At 40.8% G+C, this 20,097-nt stretch overlaps 1 long non-coding RNA gene across 1 annotated transcript in view; it reads left to right on the top strand.

Moving 5' to 3' along the window:
- Nucleotides 1–20,097, top strand: part of LOC144783130 (uncharacterized) — a 303,707-nt gene that overhangs the window by 145,989 nt on the left and 137,621 nt on the right. Inside the window, exons 3-4 of the long non-coding RNA XR_013601418.1 lie at nt 12,887–12,960; nt 16,647–16,847. This is a non-coding gene — a long non-coding RNA (uncharacterized LOC144783130). The remainder of the gene's footprint in view (nt 1–12,886; nt 12,961–16,646; nt 16,848–20,097) is intronic.

Below are 20,097 nucleotides of genomic sequence, written 5' to 3'. Positions count from 1 at the left end.
AATATTCTGCGGAGGGTGTTGGCCGCTCCAAAGGGCTCAAGTAACATAGACAAGTAAACATATTCTCTTGTTCTACTTCACACCAATATCACTGAATTCGATGTAAGGCCAGTAGTACATGCATTTTCTTTGTATTAGTCATTCTCAGCATCTCATAAGGGGTGCGATGCAAATTATTTAGGACACTAGAATGCTGACTACTTTATTGAAGTCAAAATAGCGGCAGCGGGCTGCAAAAATGAGTGTAAGCCAGATGCTGTCAACATTGCAGTGCCCTAATTTACAACCTCTGACTCACCCGCCATCTAACTCTCCAACAAATTTTGATTAGAGGGCAAAGATAAAGACAAGGCTGTGGGCCAAGGCACACAATAACCCTTTCCCTCTCCTCAAATAATCTAGACAAGACGATGAGGGTCAACCATTGTGTGCACTGGCAAGCTATCTAGTCTTAATTTCAACATATAAATATTACTGCAATGACGCTCAACTTCTTAGTGGCTCATCATCCCATACTAATGATGACTAATTTTGCTCATCCCCTGAGGCGGAAAGCCGGGGGCGCTATTCTCTTTCCTCTACTTGCGCCTAGCACTCTGTTGGTTCTATTGTTTTTTAAAAACTGTATATATCTTAATGGCACGATTTTAAGTACCACATCGGTGCATTTACTAAAGGCGAGACTTACATCGCCGGAGGGTTCCTGCACGCCTCTCCCCACCGGATCAGCCGATCTTGACGCTGACGCCGGCACGGAGAGGGACAGACGCCATCTTGGGACAGGCAGGGTAGCGGTCCAGTTCTGGCCGCCTCCCACCCTCCCTATGTATATAAATAACTGGACTTCCCGTCCGCGCAGCGGGCGGGCGCAGCGGGCGCGCCGATGGCGCGCCGAAGGCGCGCCTAAGGCAAGCCCGTCTGCGCCCGTCCGCGCCTGGCCCGCGCCTAGTGCCGGTCCCCCTGCCCGTCTTTCAGGGGCTCCTAGCGTTACTTGCTCTAAAACAGCATTATTACAACTGCGCCCGAGGGTGTGTACTCTGACCCCTTCATGCTGCCCGAGTCAATTAGAGGATTCCTCGTTTGAATGCCCGCTATGTACATTTAGATTGCTACCAGCTAGAAAACATGTTTCTCAGCATAGTAATATAAATAAGCGGCAGATTCGAGCGTCTCCGCTTAAAATTGTGTTACTTAATTGCCGTTCACTGCCACGCCATGCTGGTGAGATTTGGTCATCCCTCACTTCAGACGCTTGGGATGTACTGTTTCTCACTGAGACGTGGCTGAAGGACTCCTCGAACCCTGATATTCTTTTGGCCACGCCTCCGGGCTACCTCTTCAAAGGTTGTCATCGTGAAGGTGGCCAAATGGGTGGGGGTATTGCTATTATAGCCAAGGCCCATCTCAATGTGACAACTACTAAACTTGGAAATATTGGAAAAATTGAAGCCATGCACTTCACTTTGGCAGATTCCGCGGCCGTCATTCTAGCCGGGATTCTGGTATATAATCCACCTACTGCCTCGTCTGGTTCCCTTTTGTCGCTGGTACATTTGATTGCCGACCTGTCCCTTAAACACTCGAATTTTATTGTGCTTGGTGATTTTAATTTACATGTGGATGATCCACTATGTTCCCCGGCCACCCAATTTTTGGATACTTTGAAGGGCCTAAATTTATCTCAACTAGTTCAGGGCCCTACGCATAAAGCCGGCCATACTTTGGATTTAATTTTTTCAAGGCACCTGGACATTATGCTTCACCCTCCCCTTCCGCTTATCTGGTCGGACCATTTTCTCTTGCCCTTTGATCTTACCCTTACCTTGGCGCCTTCGCCTATCGCACTCAATAAGGAGTATGGGAGAAAATGGCACAAAGTTACCTGTGCCACTCTGGGTCCTCTTTTGCTCTATGGCGATGAACCCTCGTCCTGTAACACTGTTGATGAAAGGGTGTCTAAGATTAATGCTACCTTGCTGAGCGCCATAGATGCTATTGCGCCCCTTCAATCTATCACGTCTGCTAGATCTCGTCCTTCCTCTCCCTGGTTCTCATCGACTCTTAGGGAGGAGAAGAGCCGTTGTAAAACACTTGAACGTCTATGGCGTAAAAACTACGATCCTGAGGCCAAATCCATTTACAAAGCCGCTTTGAGAAAATTCCTTTCCTTAAAGCGGTCGACTATGAGAGACTTTTTCTCTCTTCAAATTGAGAAATCTAAGAACTCCTCCAAATCCCTTTTTAAAATTGTAAAGGATTTCTCGCATCCTGCTGCCTTATCTTCCCAGATCCTGGCTAGCCAGACACTATGTAATGGTCTCTCGGAATACTTTCAGGAGAAGATCGTGACCATCAGGTCCTCCTTCCCCGTAGTGGGAATTTCATCAGCCCCTAGTGAGACTGACGGGGACAATCCTCTCCTTGAATCTTTCAAGGAGATGACTATTGAGTCTTCTCAGAGATTAATTACCCAATGCAAATCTGGTTCCCCCCTTGACCTGATTCCGGCTACAATGATGGGCATTCTAGCCCCTATATTGATTGAGCCTCTCCTTGATATCTGGAATTGCTCTCTTGGTTCGGGCCAGTTCCCCTCTATCTGGAAGGAGGCCATGCTGGTCCCGATCCTTAAAAAGGCGAATTCAGATCCTGGCCTTTTTTCAAACTATCGGCCCATTTCCCTCCTCCCTCAGTCAGTCATCCTGGAGAAAGCAGTTCAACTGCAGCTGGCTGAATTTCTGGAGACTAATATGCTCCTCCATGATTCTCAGTCGGGATTTAGAGCAGGCTTCAGTACGGAGACGGCTCTGCTTGAAGTCTCCGAAACTGTCAGAGAGTGTGTGGATAGGGGCGAGGAGGCCATGTTGGTCCTCCTCGACCTATCCGCCGCCTTTGATACGGTTTCCCATACGATCTTACTAGATCGCCTGAGCCAGGTGGGCATAGGAGGTACTGTGTTGGCATGGATCAGCTCCTTTTTGAAGGATCGTTCTCAGAGGGTCTTTTTGAGACCTTTTACATCAGCTGGGAAACCCCTTCTCTGTGGTGTCCCCCAGGGTTCGGCCTTGAGCCCTTTGTTATTTAATGTGTATCTTGCCCCCCTGGCCAAGGTGGTAGAATCTTGGGGAGTCAGAGTGATCTCCTACGCTGATGATACTCAGCTGGTGTTTTCTTTTAGGGATCACTCTGACACCTCGTTTGCCAACTTTCGTCAGTGTCTTAACAACATCTGCAACTGGATGACCACTAACCACCTCAGGCTAAATACGGATAAAACAGAGGTAATGTTTTTTAATCAGAAAACGTCCATTCCCTCTAGCCTGTGGTGGCCAACGGTCCTTGATCCCCCCCCGATTCCAGCCATTACAGTTCGCAATCTGGGTTTCCAGTTCGACAATACCCTCTCCTGTGCTCCTCACATTAACAAAACTACATCTGCTTGTTTTGCGAAACTGGGTATGATTAAAAAAATTCTGCCATTCCTCCCTTTGAATGCTCGTAGAACTGTGGTTCAATCTTTAATTACGTCTCACTTAGACTATGCCAACAGTCTCTACGTAGGTGCCCCTCTGTATCAGATTGAATGTCTACAAATCGTGCAGAATGCCGCGGCTAGATTGATTGGTAATATTCCTTACCGTCAATCCGTAGCATCCTATCGTAAACAACTGCACTGGCTCCCTATCATTAAACGTATCCACTTTAAGATACTGATACTTGCTTTCCGAACTTTGAACAACCTCGGCCCAGGCTATCTGAAAAAGAGGCTTGCTCTTTCGCATTCGGTGAGATCCTTACGCTCTAATAGTTTGCGTCTTCTGGTTGTTCCGCGCTTCCGCCTATCTAGAGTAGGCGGTAGAGGTTTTGGAGTAGCTGCAGCCAGACTGTGGAACAATCTCCCCTTGGAGCTAAGATTTGTCCCCACGGAACCCATCTTTCGCCGCAAACTAAAGACTTGGTTGTTCTCCTCTTGATTTTCTGCTCTCTTTTTTGTCTCTGGGCTCATTGGTTGTTAGCGCCGGGACACCCCCTCGGGGGTAGCCGTGCGCTCTATAAATTCCAAAATAAATAAATAAATAAAATAAATACCCACTAAGCACTCAAAGAACACAAAATACAGAAGGAGCGTAAAAGTATTTGCAACAAATTATTTAGCTCATATTTGAAGTGTATATATAGACAGTAAATCTCAAAGGAAATCCTCCAATCGAATGATGTGTGGTTTGTTTTCTTTATTTGATAATTTGTCAAAGTCAGCCAACTCTTTGTAAATTTAATACAGTTAACAGCCGACGCATTTCGACCCCTTCCGGGACATCATCAGGGCTCCTGCTAAATCAAATCCATAGTATAGTGTTTGTCATGGAATCCTTCTTTTAGTAGTGAAAATGCTGGGTCCCCCGTGTAAAACCTTCCTTTGGTCAGTGATCAATCTCTCCAACCCCAAGATAGTCTCTCAGTTCCAAGTAATCCTGGATAATCGCTAATTTTGCTGCCCGACTTTCTCAATAAGTGAACATTATCTATTCCAATCCCAAAAAATTATCTCTCTGCTCCAAAAAATCCTTCATATTGACCAGTTCTGCTACTCAACTACATCTTATTCTTACTTCACTCTAATCAATCATCTTAATTCAGCAATCCGTAGTCTATTCCATTTGCTCCACAGTAATGGAAGCTGTCCTCATGAACCAAATGCTTATCACGTTCTCCAATCACTGACCCCACTCAATATGTCCACGGTGCAATCCAAAATGTACCCAAGCTCCTTGCTTCCGGCCCGATAAATCCGTAATGCCACTCCTCCCTGCTATGCTTTAAAGGGTCACTGGAAACGTGGAAGGAGGGAGCCGGGACTTCACCTCATTTGCAGCATCAGTTTGGTAGACAGTCAAACTGAGCAGTTGTGAACTTCAACTTTTCATTCTTTAACATACTGATCTATGTTAAAATGTGATGGTGTGCACCAATAGCTCTATTTTATGATTATGTACTGGTATGGTAAATTTCTTAACTTTGTCTTATATTGCGATCCTGTGGTTTGTCCCAATGACACACATTGAAACAAAAATGTGTTCAACATATGAGCAAATTATAAGAACATTGTCTGTGACACTTAAGTCTATCTGGGGGCTCATCCAACTTGGATAAAGCTGGGAGTATAAAGGGAATCACCCTTGAGCATCATTACTATTAGTAATGCCGGCATAGTGTGCACTTATGGTCTGATTCTAAGCATAAGGGGGACTGCCGACTTCTAACTCTCTGCAAGATAAGTATGAACATGTTATTCTGACTTATTAAACCTCTGTGTTTTTGCCAACTCTCCTGTATAGTTGGTATTGCCTTGGCAAATCTAGGGACCAGATAAAGGTGTGGTGAAATGCTACCTTAAGCTCTAACACCATCCCCAAATTGCAGGCCATCAGCACTGGAAGGACAAGGACATTGTGGTTCAATTCAACAGACAATGTGTTTTTGGAAGGGCAGAGATTCCAAAAAGGGTTATTCAGTGTTTTTTTTACGCTAACTAATGCCTATTAGTACCTCATTCATGTGCATCGTTGCTAGTCAGGGATGAATGACACCTGCCCTGGTGGTTAAATTGGCTTCTCTGTCCTCCATTTGCTAAGCCACCAGTTGCATATTGTCCTCCAATTTGGCCATGACATACACGTTAAATCCCCTTTTCCTTGGACACTGTCTAAGTAATTCATTGTTGCATATTACCTTCAGCAAACTAGTCTTTAGAGAAGTAAACTCTTTCTTCTGGGGAGGTAGCTCTTTGTTGCTCATGGCCAACTGAAAGATAGAACAGTTATACCTTTCTGAAAGTGGACCCCTTGAAAAATCACAGAAAGGATCTCTTGACTTTATTGCCCAATGTTTTGCTACTCAGAATGCAGTTTTACTTTTCGTCACTATTCCAAGAAAAGTAAACCCACTAAAAGCAAAGCCCTAGAAGAGTCACCGTGCATAAGGCCCTTGAGGCTGGCTGGTAAACATGTTGAAAGCCATTTCACGTTTTTAGGTTGAGCATCAGCATGCATGCGCTGTCAGCAAGACAAGTTGTAATTACTAAAAGGACAGTGATTCCGCTGCTACTTACCATAGGCTGGCTCCAGCGTCATTCCTCTTTCCTGCTTCTGAATTGGTTCAGGCAACCAAAATGTAATTTCCGTTTATAACTGATAAGCACCGCTCAATTACAGATTAATTTTACTTGATTAGTGCCCCTCCGCTGATGCAGGTACTATGTATTCCATTCCCGGTTGCCTTTTATCTGTCTGCCCGTTCCGCCCCATAGCTCCTGGTGGTTTCAGTAATTGCTTTCACCTTTTATGCACACTCCATTATATTTTTTTATTATATCTGTTTGTGAGTGTGGTAGAGCTTCAATGTAATTATGAGTTTGTGAATTTCTATAACCCTCCCCCTGCCCCTTCTTATTTTCCAACTCTTCCTCCAACATAGTAGTGAACATTACCCATGTCCATTCACTCTTACCTTAACACCTGAAGCACTACATGGGTATACATCTATATTGTGTTCCCAAAATATCGGGACATAAATACTGATGTCAAAAATATCGACATCCTATCTACATAATGGTAAGCACTAAAATATCCCAAAAAAATATAGTTGTTAAAAATATCAAAGTTAAAAACATCGCTGTTTAACATGTATAAAAAATAATGTAAACTAAATTAAATAATACATATAACTTAAAGAAATATTTAGAATTATTAGAAAATTTTAACAATTATAAGTAATAAATGTAATGTAATACTAAATTAAACATGCATATATAACATGTAATACATATATTGACTTAATAATAATCAAGAAATAACAATTTTAATAACTTATAAAATTTTAGAAATATATTAAAAATTATAAATATATATATATATATATATATATATATATATATATATACATGTTACATAAAAAAATTACAACATATATAGATTATAAATTACATTATTAAAATATTAATACATTTTTAAAGCTACCTTTTACACTACATTAACTGCCAACAGTAGTGAAAGTGTTGGATAGCGGAGGTGAATACATTACTATTCCCACTTCAGCAAGTAAGGGAAAGTGTTGGATAGCAGAGGGGTAAAAATTACTATTCCCACTACTGCGAGTGTAACAGTAGGGAAAGTGTTGGATAGCAGAGGGGAATAATGTACTATTTGTAAAGGATACAAGTCGTTTCCGCAGGAGCGTCAGGAATCCGAAGTATAATCCACAGCCTTCCCCTGCAGCCTTCCGACTCTATCGAACACTAGAGCACAAGAGGCGGAACAGGGGAAAACAGGGACACAAAACAAGGAAAGGTGGGGGTAACAATTGTGTGATGATGGTCTTCAGACTGGATGTTTCAGCCTTCTTGGGGGCTTGGCAACAAGGTAAACTGCAATGCAAAGGAGTAATATTCTTGAGACGGAATGGGACAATCACATTCACAATTATACTTAATATCCTTTCATACCTAGAATGATGTGTGTTATTGTCCCTGAATGGAAGAACCTCTGGTAAGAAATATATCTGGAGCTGCAGTGGAGGAGGCAAAATATACATAAGTCAAGTGTCTCTATGTTGCTGGTAAAACAAGCTACTAAACTTATGCTGCTCACTCTGATTTCTGTCTTAACATCCAAGAGGAACCCCCCAAAGGTGTGAGAGGCTTCAACAACTCTGTTGCCAATATTCGTGCTAGCTGGAGAAACATCTATAATATACAAAACAGGAAGTTACACACTACAACACAGTCTTTTGATACCAATACATATGTGCAGCGCAATAATGCGCTGTTACCGTGATTCTGGGACGTGCAGCTGTAGCCCGATCCACACTGGTCCACGCAAGATACCAAGTCCAAATACTGGATACTCCACAAGTGTAAATACCCCAAAGAATGCCGGGAGTAGGGACGGGCAGGGCATAGAAATAAAATAATGAAATGAGAACCCTAACTAACTAATGCACAGAGGAAAACCCGGCCGCCAGCGGAGAGGAGACCCGGCTGGCCAGCGGAGCACCCCGGTGTGGAAATAAATGAAGAAAGAAGGCTTAGCCCGGCTTGTCAGCGGAGAGCAAGCCCGGCTGACAAGCGGAGCACCAAACGAGGGCTTAAGGAAGGAGAGGAATCCCGCCGGATGGCGGAGTAAAACCCGGCCGCCGGGCGGGAGAACCAAAAGAATGGGGAGGAATTAAGGCAACTGAAAGTGACACAAGTCGTGTCACAAGGAACAGGCGCAGAAACACCGCGCTAGCTCATAAACAGAGAGAGAGACCACGGAGGCTCGGAATGAAGCCACAACGCCGCGGACTCTCACGAACAAACAGCACACTAGTAAACAGGAACGGAAGTCAGGCACAGGAAGTCAGGCAACAGCCGGACCCGACGGAGCTAGACGCAAGAACGTGAAGCGTCGCTCCATGGGTCAAGGAGTCTTAAGTAGTGCACCATTTAAAGGGACAGCGCACAGGGAAGGGGCTTGAGGCATGACACTATTCCCACTCCAGTTAGTGCAACAGTATGGAAAGTGTTGGATAGCGAAGGGGAAATAATTACTATTCCCAGGCCAGCAAGTGCAACAGTAGGGAAAGTGTTGGAAAGCAGGGACATACAAATTACTATTCCCACTCCAGTGAGTGCAACAGTAGGGAAAGTGTTGGATAGCAGAGGGAAATTATTTACTATTCACCCTCCAGCGAGCGCACCAGTAGAGAAAATGTTGGATAGCGGAGGAATAAAAACTACTATTCCCACTCCAGTAAGCGCAACAGTAGGGAAAGTGTTGGATAGTGGAGGGGAATAATTTACTATTCCCACTCCAGCAAGTGCAACAGTAGGGAAAGTGTTGGATAGCGGAGGGGAATCATTTACTATTCCCACTCCAGCAAGTGCAACAGTTGGGAAAGTGTTGGAGCATGAAGGGGAAATAATTACTATTCACACTCCAGCAAGTCAAACAGTAGGGAAAGTGTTGGATAGCGGAGACATACAAATTACAATTCCCACTCCAGTGAGTGCAACAGTAGGGAAAGTGTTAAATAGCGGATGGGAATAATTTACTATTCCCACTGCAACAAGTGCAACAGTTGGGAGAGTGTTGGATAGCGGAGGGATAAACAGTTCTATTCCCACTCGAGCAAGTGCAACAGTAGGGAAAGTGTTGGATAGCAGTGGGAAATGCATTGCTATTCCCACTCCAATGAGTGCAACAGTAGGGCAAGTGTTGGATAGCAGAGGGGACAAAACCTAAGATTACAGCTATTGAACTTAAATCCCCAAACAAAATAAAAACAAAACAATTACCAAAAAACTAGATAATTTCCACCCTCCACCCCAAAAAACACCAGAACACACACCTACAAATATTTACACAATTTCCATAACCCATTTTACATTAATAAATTAATAGTAATTAACAACACATCATAAATTATTAAAAAAAATATTTCTTTCCAACATTTACAACTATAAACCCCACAACTCACACATCACAATGATTCCACAATTAGCATATGTAATATTTAATAATTAATTAGCATGAATTAACAAATAATTAATTCATTATAAATAGTTTACCTCCCACCATATTCCCCTATAAATGACACAACCAATGTTGTAAACATTACACAATTCACATAATTATTTAACAATGATTTAATTAATTTATAACAATTAACAAGGAAAATAAAAACAATTAATAATGAAGTAATTCACAAAATTAACATTATAAAGTAACATTAAATAAATATTTTATTAAAACTATTTAAAAATGTATTAAAATTAAATTACTTCCCACCCAACTCCCCTATCAACCCACAACACACTCCTAAAAAAAGACACAATTAACATAATTACCAATTGTTTAGTAATAATGAACAACCAATTAATAAATAATTAATAATAAATTAATTAGCACAATTAAAAAACAACATATTAAACACATAAATATTAAATAATAACAGATATTAATGTATTAATTCTAAATAAATTACTACCTCTCTACTCCCCTATTAATCGAAAACCCGGTCCTAAAAATGACACAATTAACATGATTACCAATCAATTAATATTAATTAACAACCAATTATTAAGTCATTAATAATACAGTAATTACCACAATTAACAATTCAAATATTGAATACATAAATATTAATTAATAATACATAAAAATGATTATTTATAATTAAATTACTTCCCACCCTACTCCCCTATCAACCCACAACCAGCCCCTAAAAAAATGCACAATAACATAATTACCACTTAATTAATAAAAATTAACCAACTAAATTAATAAATAAGTAATAATAAATTAATTACCAATGTTAACAATAACAAATATTAAATACATAAATATTAATTATTATATATATTAATTAATTATAATTAAATTACTTCCCACCCTATTCCCCGATAAACCCACAACCTGCTCTGGAATTAAAATGCAAAATTGAATTAAAATAAAATTAATAACTTCTAAACATTATTAATAGATTTAATATAATTAAATTACTTCCCACGATATTTCCCTGTAAACCTAAAACCCACTGCCGAACTAAAACGCTAAATTTACTTAAAATAAAATCATTAACATCTAAAAATGTAATACATAGATTAAAAAACAAATGAAATACTTAGACAAAAAATTGTAATACATACATTTAAAATACAAACTAAAATAAATAACACTAACTAAAAAAGCTATATTTTTAACAACTATATTTTTGCTAATTATATTAATGACTTCGATATGTTTTTTAGACGATATTAATGACTTTGATATTGTTAAAGACAATATTACTTACCTTAGACTCGATATGCTTTGCCACGATATTCTGCCAGGGACAGACTAATTTGCATATAGCCAGGTTCTGAGCTGGGATGGGGCAGTGAGCTAAATAACGGTGATAGATCAAGCCCTGATCTTTGGACTGGGTAAGAGTGGTCTGCTTAATTCAGACAATCTGTTCATCACCACCCCCTTTTCTGAATCGTTACCACGATATTCTGACAGTTGATATTTTTGTATCCCGATATTTTGCACTCAATATTAGTGCAAGTCGACAATAAAAACTCGATATTCTGACTGTTTGCTCCTACAAAGCATTGTTTGAAATAATGTGCAATGACCTTTAGACTCTGAAATTCAGTGTATATCAGTTCTTTGATCATGAAATGTAGTTAAACATTACTTAGATTTTAATATTTCCATCACGATTTTTCGCAGTAAATCAAAATATATGTTGTACATGATACTTGTATAGCCCAAACCTAGCCACTGTAAAGATACAAAGGCAAGCATACTGTTAATGAGTCATAGGAGAGGTAGAAGGTTGCTGGATTGTCAATGCATTGTGATGCAGTGTACTTTAAAGAGATATGTCTCCAACTCTTTCCTAATCTGCAGCAGTCCAGGGGCAGCCAGTAGGGATAATGGGTCACTATTCAAGATCCTGAGTGCACAGATGGAAAAGGCTGGATGCCTTGTTTTTAGGTTTTGCACGCACAGCGCTTGCACTGTGCTTTCAAAATATCTTGCATTTAAAAAAAAATCTTAAGGGACTTAGCTCCCGCCCATTACTTACCTTTACTTACCATTGGCTTGGTCCCTTCTCACTCTCCTTTCCTTGATTGCTATTGGTCACCGCCTCTTCCTCTCGTTTGTCCCACTCCAGGTCTTTGAGTCTTTGTCCTGAATGGAGCCTGGCCTGGGATCAGCTACGGCCGGTAGTAGGTGTAACTGCAGGGTGGTGAGGTGGGGATGGGGAGGGGCAGGGTGGGGGGTAGTAATGTATGGATTACGGACTTTAACAGGAAAGTAAACATATAAAAAAATAAAACGAATTTCTTTGTGTGCACTGCATCACCAAATGCACGTCACCACACTGCAGTTACACCTACTACCTGTCGTGGCTGCCTGGGACAAGTACTGCCACCAGTGGCTAGTTTCTTTCTCCTGCAGACTCCTGTAGGAACTCTTTTTAAAGAAAATAATTTGTATGCCCTCTACTTCACCCCACCCCATACCTATTTCTGTTATTTTTAAAACCCACCAGCTTGCTGTTCTTTTAAAACCCACTGCCCAGCTCCTCTTGCTTTCCTCTGTTTCTACATCAACCCCCCCCCCCCACACACACACTTTCCAGCTGAAGGAACCCGAGAACCCATGAAGCTTTTTTTTTTATATCTAGTGCTTTCAAAGTGTACTTCACATATTTTTCTCCTAGCGCAGAGGATTGCACCAAAGAAAAACGAGTATGCAAAAATAAAAACATATACATTTACAACTCCAATAGCTCTAACGATTACAAATGCGAGACCTATTACATGGCAAATGCTTGTTGGGGTTTGAGGTTAGTTAAAGAAAATAAGTGATAAATCAATTACCCAATCTCTCTACCGAAATGTTATTGTTAATTGATGTATTATTCTACACTAGAAGAGCGACCAGGGATGCACAGACTGAATGCTAGCATTTAACCATTAAGAAAAACGTGCTACCCTTCCTTTCTTTGCCTCCAAGCAAAAAATGATTAAATTGTGTTAATGAAATTGGATTTTTCGTGAAAGGAAGGTTTGCAGGGCTGAAGACTAAATAACAGTATTGTCCAAGGTTATTGGCACTGTGCTGCTTAAGCTTTAAAATTGCTTTTACGCTATCTCTGCCTTGACCCTATCTGTACCATGCTCCTGTTCATGGCTTTACTGAACCTATCAAAAAATCGGGCATGTGGTAAGCTTTGTTTAATATGTGTACTGGGTTTCAAACTGAGCAAATCAGATTAGGAACCAAGCTCATACTGCCTATAAAGATTAAAATGTTCGACTCAAATCTTTTTCTCTTTTGCTACCCTGCAGCCTCGAAATGATGAAAGTTATAGAACATATATTGGACACTACTCTTAAAAACAGTTGGAAAGCGGCACCCGCAGGTTTGTAAAATTGAGCAGGGGCAAAAGTCCCCCAGTCTAAAAATCATAACTTTTCATGTTATTCCTTGAAACGTGTTCAAGGGGGAAATGGTTGAGGACTACGAAAACACGAATGCTTAAAAAAACCACACACTGCAAGTGTTAACACTGTATCATATTCTTCCCCGTGGCGATACTCCTTTCTTAATACACCCACCAGTTTTGGGGTGGGACTGTGTTTCCTTCCTTTTACCAACCTGGAAATATCCTAGAACTTTACATGAGTTTGTTTACTTCCATTTACAGGGAGGAAAGGTGTGTTGAATACTGCAAATGTCTAAGCTTGGGGAGGTGTTTGGAAACTTCCAGGGTATTTCTTCTTCCCATGGAACTCCCATTTTCCATCTACAGTAGGAGAATTATTCACATAGAAAACTAGTCTGTGAGAATCCTCTTACGAGCATGAAACTGACTTGAGGAAATTACAAAAAACGTTTTGCACTTTTAAGTTAAACTTATATCTGCGAATTGCATTCTGAATAAGACCTGTCGGGCGTCATTCACGTTTAAAATGTTGTGAGTGTAATGTTATATGAATGCAAGGCTAAAGCGCAGGTGTAAAATTTCGAATTCACTTTCTTCATGAAAACTGTGCACTTCATTTTATAAATGAAGAGACTTATGTGGCCCCTTCTGATTAAATGAGATGTTGTTTGCCTTTATTTACTTTCGTAATAATGGCAATCATAGATTCTAGGAAGCAAACCTTACCATTGGATGAGGTTGAACCTCACCAATCACACCTGAAAGCAATCATACAACCAAACACATAAGTAGCTGCACTTGGCCAAGCCTTGCCCTCTTGCTCTACCTACGCACATTGTGAGTGACTCGTTAATTAGCAAGAGGCAGAGTTAGAGGGGCAATTTTACTATTTTTTCACGTAGTGCACGGCAGCAGCCGCAAATGCTGTACTGCGCTACGTGAAAAGGAGAGAGGAGGGAGCTTAAATCAGCATAAATTAGCTACCGAGCAACAGGGAGACACCTTTGCGCCATGGTGTCTCCATGAGTCTAGCATAGGTTTTGTACTGGAAGGAACCCTTCAGTACAAAATACTATGCAGAGACTCACTTTAACCATTTTCCCACTTTGTATGTGTGCTGTGAAGTGCAGCACACATGCAAGGTTGGAAAATAAAGGATAAATTGGAGCATTTCTCCATCCTTGCGCCTATTTGAAAATGGTGCAGTTTTCTCATGCTAAACCCAATCTATCTTATTTAGTAAATTGGGTAGCGCGAGAAACCTTGGGTGGTTGCGTGGGAACAAACCCATGGCACAAAGTAACGCAATTCTTTGCATTACTTTTCAATTATTTCCAGTATTAAACAAGTTTAGCGCTGGAAAGCACATTGGGAAAAAAAGATTTTGCGCCCATTTGCATCACTTTTGTGATGCAAACACAGCGCAAAATCTTAGTAAATCTCCCCCTGAGTCTGTGAAGCAGAAATAAAGATCCAATCTAACTGGCGATTCCTCCGTGGGAGCAGAGAGGCGTTGCCCCCCCATACTGATGGGCAGAAAGTGTCAAAAATGAAATGGTAATACAATGATTTTATTACCATTTTACTCCTGGCACTTTCTGCCAGCAAACGGGGTGCGCGGGCAGAGCGGGACCAGTGCATCACTGCTGCCAATGATTGGCAGCAGTAAGGAGTGCTCACTTAAGTTTGCATTTGACATGTTGGTTTGGCGGGCTACCTTGCTATGGCCAAACTGACAAGTGCAGTACAAACCTCTCCAACCCGACTGTCTTAGACAGCTGGGTTGGAGAGCAGGCACAGTCCTCCAGTAGCTTTTAGAGCATGGAGACAGCCACTCCTGCCAATCCTATCGCTTTAGAACATTGTCTTGATTGGATGAGAGAGTTTCCTGTGGGCTTCGTGCTTGGAGGAGGTGCTGCAGAACGTGGAGCGGTAGGCAGTGTAAGGTAATTAATTAGTTGTAGTGTAAGGTAAGTAATTATTTACCGTGTGTATTTATTTTAATGTGTATATTACTGTGTATTTTCTATGCATATCATGTGTATGTGTTATGGGTATATATACATATATGTATGTTTATATGTTATGTGTATTATGTGTATTTGTTATGTGTATATTTTTTTACCCCCCCATTGTGGTTTGAACCTAACTTCCACTGCCTATTTAATTGATCACAATGGTCAACTCCTTCATCTGCCTTCACACACCCTTAGTGCAGCAGGTAAGTAGGAAGTATGACATAAGTTTGCCAACATAATCACTGTCTTTGGAGTGAAGGGAGGCACTGTCTTTGGAGTGAAGGGAGGCACCATGGCAAGATGAGAATGGAGAAGTGTAATCTTGATCCCATTTGAATACCGTGGCAGTGCATCATAATCATTAGTAGTAAGCACTCAAATATATTTTGAGTGATTAATGTTACTAATGAGAGTGGAGTTTTGCACATTTAAAGTACTCCATATAAAGTTTGTGTACAGAACATGATAAATAAAAGTCTATGTAACATTTTTATATTAAGGTGACAGGAGAAGTTAACAAAATGTGTCCCATTGTGAGGTTAATTAATTTGAATGTGAATGTGCAAACAAACGTTTACAATTTGTATGGTTAACAAGAATTTTTTTCATGCAGGTGCATTTAGAATGACATCTTTGTAATTTATACATGTATTAAGAAGCTGCATTTGTTGTGTGTGTATAAATATGCAGTATTCTGTAACCCAGTGCACTGTTAGAGTTGACTATAGTGGGCCTCAAGAAACAGTATAGTTCATGCTCATGTTTAAATCTAACATGTAATGTATTTAACCTTCAATGCAGAATGCATTTTGTTTCCACTGCAGGTTTGGAAAAGACCACATTAGTTAGCATGGAAATGTTTTGTTTTCATTAGACAGCAAGGTATGAGAAGACTTAGTTAGCCAGGAGAAGTGTGGTAATGAGCAAGTAGGTGAGTTTACATGGGAGAAGAGGGGAATGACCAAGGATGAATACAGTTGCAACTTATCGATGTGTGAAAGGTAGCAGAAGTATCCCATTGTGCCAGAGCCATGGCAATTCACTAGCAAGGATTGTGTGGGATTATCTACCCTGAATGCAACTGATCGTTTATGCTGAACATAGTGAGGCACAGGAGAGTCATTTTAGGATTTAATGGAGAGCAGATTTATCCTTCTCATTGTGTGGCTTCATGCTACCTGCCCACTGTTAAAGTGCCTTCTACTGAAGACTCCGACAGCTGACCCCTTTCTGATTTCAACTTTACCATAGGTTTCTTAGCTTAGGGTTGCCCCTTTTAAGATAGTGTTAGTGTTAGAAGAGAAAGCTTGCTCATGTTTACATCAGAAAATTACCTGATGCAACTTAATACTCAACTCTTTTTCCTGATCATCTTTATCATCCTCATAGAGGTAGTTAGTTGTCTACATTGTAAAATACAGGGCAAATCTCTTGACGAGATTTGGACTTATCTTGGTCAGTCTTTATTTCTATATGATCAAGTTGAGATTGGACTATATTAATTTCTTACTAAATTTATAATGAAACCCTACTAAACTCAGATTAAGTTGTCTTGCGGGTTAATGTGTGGCCATGTTGGTTACACTGTAAAGAGATATTAACAAGTGATAGTTTTCTCCTGTTTCCTCTCATGCTGCTATAAAGGTCGTCGATCTGGAGATAAAGGTTTCAGTGGGCCCAAGCTCCATCAAAAAGAAGCATGTGTCGGAAAAATGCAACTGGCTGCACCTGCTTATTAGTAAATCTGGACCTCTTCACCGATTCACCTTCAGGAGGCAGCACATCACCAATATGACAATGATGCTCATAAGGAAAACCAACATGCTGATCATTGCAGAGATCACGGTGAGCATAAATGTTTTTTCCACCATATCTATATTACTACTACTGAGTCACATCATGAACATCCCTCTACTTAGACATATAGTGCCAAATCCACACTTTCAAAGACTTTAAGATACAAAAATAGACATGCTAGCAAACATACAGAATTAAGTAGGTATACCAAAGATCACTCCTAAATTTGTAGGCGCATTTGCAACAAAGCTATCATCATGGCTACAACCAACATCCTGTGTCTGGCAATTTTGCAACTTAGATTAGCCAGATAGCCCATGGTGGTCACAATGCTAGGTAGGTGTTTAGATCTGCTGGCACAACCCAGACACTCCACACATCATGCAGCACAATAAACGTGTTCCCTCTCCACAAGAAAAGTCATCTTCACCTTACACTAAATCCCTGTCTCTAGCTCTGTATGCAAAGATCATACAGCATATATTTTCTCCAATGCAAAACAACTACATAAACTAAATAATTCCTATATGACCTCAATTTAATTTGATTGATATCAATGTTAACTCACATTACTTCTCAGTCGGAGAAAAAAGGTCCATCTGAGGATTACTGGTAAGGAAGATGTCCCAGAACATTCTGGATCACCTGCTTGCAATTACAGATCAAGACCAAAGTTTACTGAGGTTTGCAAAATGCACCACTGCACACAAATCTGCAGCTCTGTGTTTTGAAGTATCATTGTGCAATGCCAATTTGTACCTTGTTTTGTTCTTCAGCGATCACATGTGCTGTACAGATGCTAAGTAAATTGTGTATCACAACATTTGTATCACATAATGATAAATAGCACTGTGTGGTGACGCAAAAAATACAATTTTAGAAAGTAGGAATGATTCAGGAAGGCAGTTTTTGCCATTCCAATTTTCCACAGTCTAGCAGTTTTCCTTCCGGGATGATATCCTTTACAAGTATCACAGTCGAGGATATAAAAAGAGCTGACATGACATGCAGAGGCACACTAAAGAAAAACTGTCAATAAACAACAAAGCTTTACTCGCTACAGAGGGTGGCCTGAACACCCAAGAACAGCCCACTACACAGAAGACCAAGTGATAGCAGTCAATGAACCTGAGTTGGTGACAGTGTGGTACATTGCTAACCCAGAGAGTGATTCAAGACCATGTATGAAACACCAAATTTAAGAAATTGTAACAAAAACCTTGTAAAGTCACGTGTCCAAAGAGTGCAGTGTTATTGTCTTGCATCTACTCACAGGAGCAGGACACAGATACTTAATACCCATCTAATGTGCTAAAGCAACATTGCAAACGGAGAGGAGGAATTAGTGTTAATAAACTGTGGCATCTTGTCCATGTGTACCTGTTGGTGGCATTAGAGATCAATTGGCGCCAGGATGCAGCTAACACTCGTAGTGGAAACACACCAATTGTGAAAGAGTTTTAGGAAGGAGAAAAGTGTGAACTGTCATGACAGAGAGGTGTGGCTCACTGGTTAGAGGCGGCAGACCTGTAAGCAGAGAACGGCCCGGGACCAGGGTTCAATTCCCGACGCGGCAGGGTCTTGGACCAGGGTCAACGGACTCGATAATTCTTGCCTCAGTGCCTACTCTAACCAGGGAACACACTCGGTAACTCTGGGCATTAAGCTTGCCTCATCTCTACAACGGCCCCCCACAGATGCCGGGGGTGCCTGGTTTCACCCTGGAGATACCCAGAAAGGGAGCATCTCACAGGGAAAACCAGGACGGGTTCCCCAGCAGTCTACAGCGCCAGGACACTCGGGTGGAGTAACAGTGCGCTTTACAAGTATCCCACATTTACATTTTTACATTTTACAACCACTACAACCGCACATCCAAAACCTTTAACATCCCAAAAACAATACCAACAATGAACATTTAAAATAAGGTAAAATATTAACCTGATAGCATCTTAGAATAATTATTTTTCTAGTTTTAGCTGTTTAGAGTGCTAGACCCCCAGGCAAGCTTGAACACTGTTCCACTTCCTGAGAACCTTCCTCATGAGCTTGGCTTGTATTTGGTTTGGATCCAAGTTCTGGCTGCGTCTGTCGCAGAAGTAGCAGCCATGGCCTTTTGTCGGTTGGTGTGGTGCAGTGTTAGGCATCAGTGGCATTTCTCTTTTTGTTTAAGGACAGATGACAAACGGCTACTGTGTGTTACATCTTTGTGCAACTCCATATCCATCAAGCTGGTCATTGCCTACTTCATATATTAACTTCCTGGACCAATGGGGAAAAATGAACGACATTGAATTACACACAATTGTAAGCACATATTTGTGAATTCAGAAATAAAGGCACACACACCATCTTACTCATTTATTATCCTATCAGTGGATTTACATTTCTTATAGGGATAACATGTAAGCACTTTTTATCCATATTCCTGTCTCAGAGGTGGGTTAAGTAGTTTTAGTTTGGGGGCTGGTTAGAATGAAGTACGAGAGAGAGTGTAAAAGAAGGCATCATACAGTTAAGAATAGAGTAAGGTCAGCGATGGGAAATGGGCAGGGCTGTGAGAAGTCAAGGATGGAGTTTGACAATTTTAGCTCTAATTTAAAACAGTCTGGATTAGGGGAAGATAATATCAGGTGTTAGTGATGGTGTTATAGACGATGCATGCAGAGGATGCAAGAGTAGGAAGTGGGAAGAGGCATTACTGCTGTCTTTCGATCCCTTCATCATAAAATGGCAGAGATTGACACAAAACACATTGTGTAAGTCAAAAAGGATAGGGGGATGACAATGGAGAAATATAGTGGAAAAGAAGACATTTAATTTCACATTCTTGAATTTTTCATAAATATAAATATTGGCTACAATATCTTATTTTGATGGTGTGGGTTTCAACTATTTCACAATTGCCACATTGCTGAATGAAGCTTAATGAAATTGGGCAATCAGCCTGGATTCCTGTCTTGGCTGGCTTTAATCACATCTCTAACCAACCTTTTCACTTCAGCTAGCCTGCACCACCATTCATCAGCACAGCTATAAGATCTCAGAAAAAGGAGCACTGCATCCCATCACACCTGACGCCAAAACATTTACCACATTGTCCACTCTCTTCCAACTAGACACAAGAATGTAAATGTATAGCACAAATACCTTTCTATGATTTCTCAATACTTTGCTCGTAATCACACGCTTTGCTTACAGACAGCCAACTCGACTTAAAGCCCCACTAGAAATGTTTCCCACTTAGACTATATTTCAACTTAACACTATTCCAAACATGCGTGGTGTAGTGTGCTAT

This window comes from Lissotriton helveticus, chromosome 9, assembly GCF_964261635.1.
Source record: "Lissotriton helveticus chromosome 9, aLisHel1.1, whole genome shotgun sequence".
Lineage (NCBI taxonomy): Eukaryota > Metazoa > Chordata > Amphibia > Caudata > Salamandridae > Lissotriton > Lissotriton helveticus.
The sequence above is the reverse complement of the archived record's forward strand: the minus strand, read 5'-3'. Positions and strand labels throughout refer to the sequence as shown.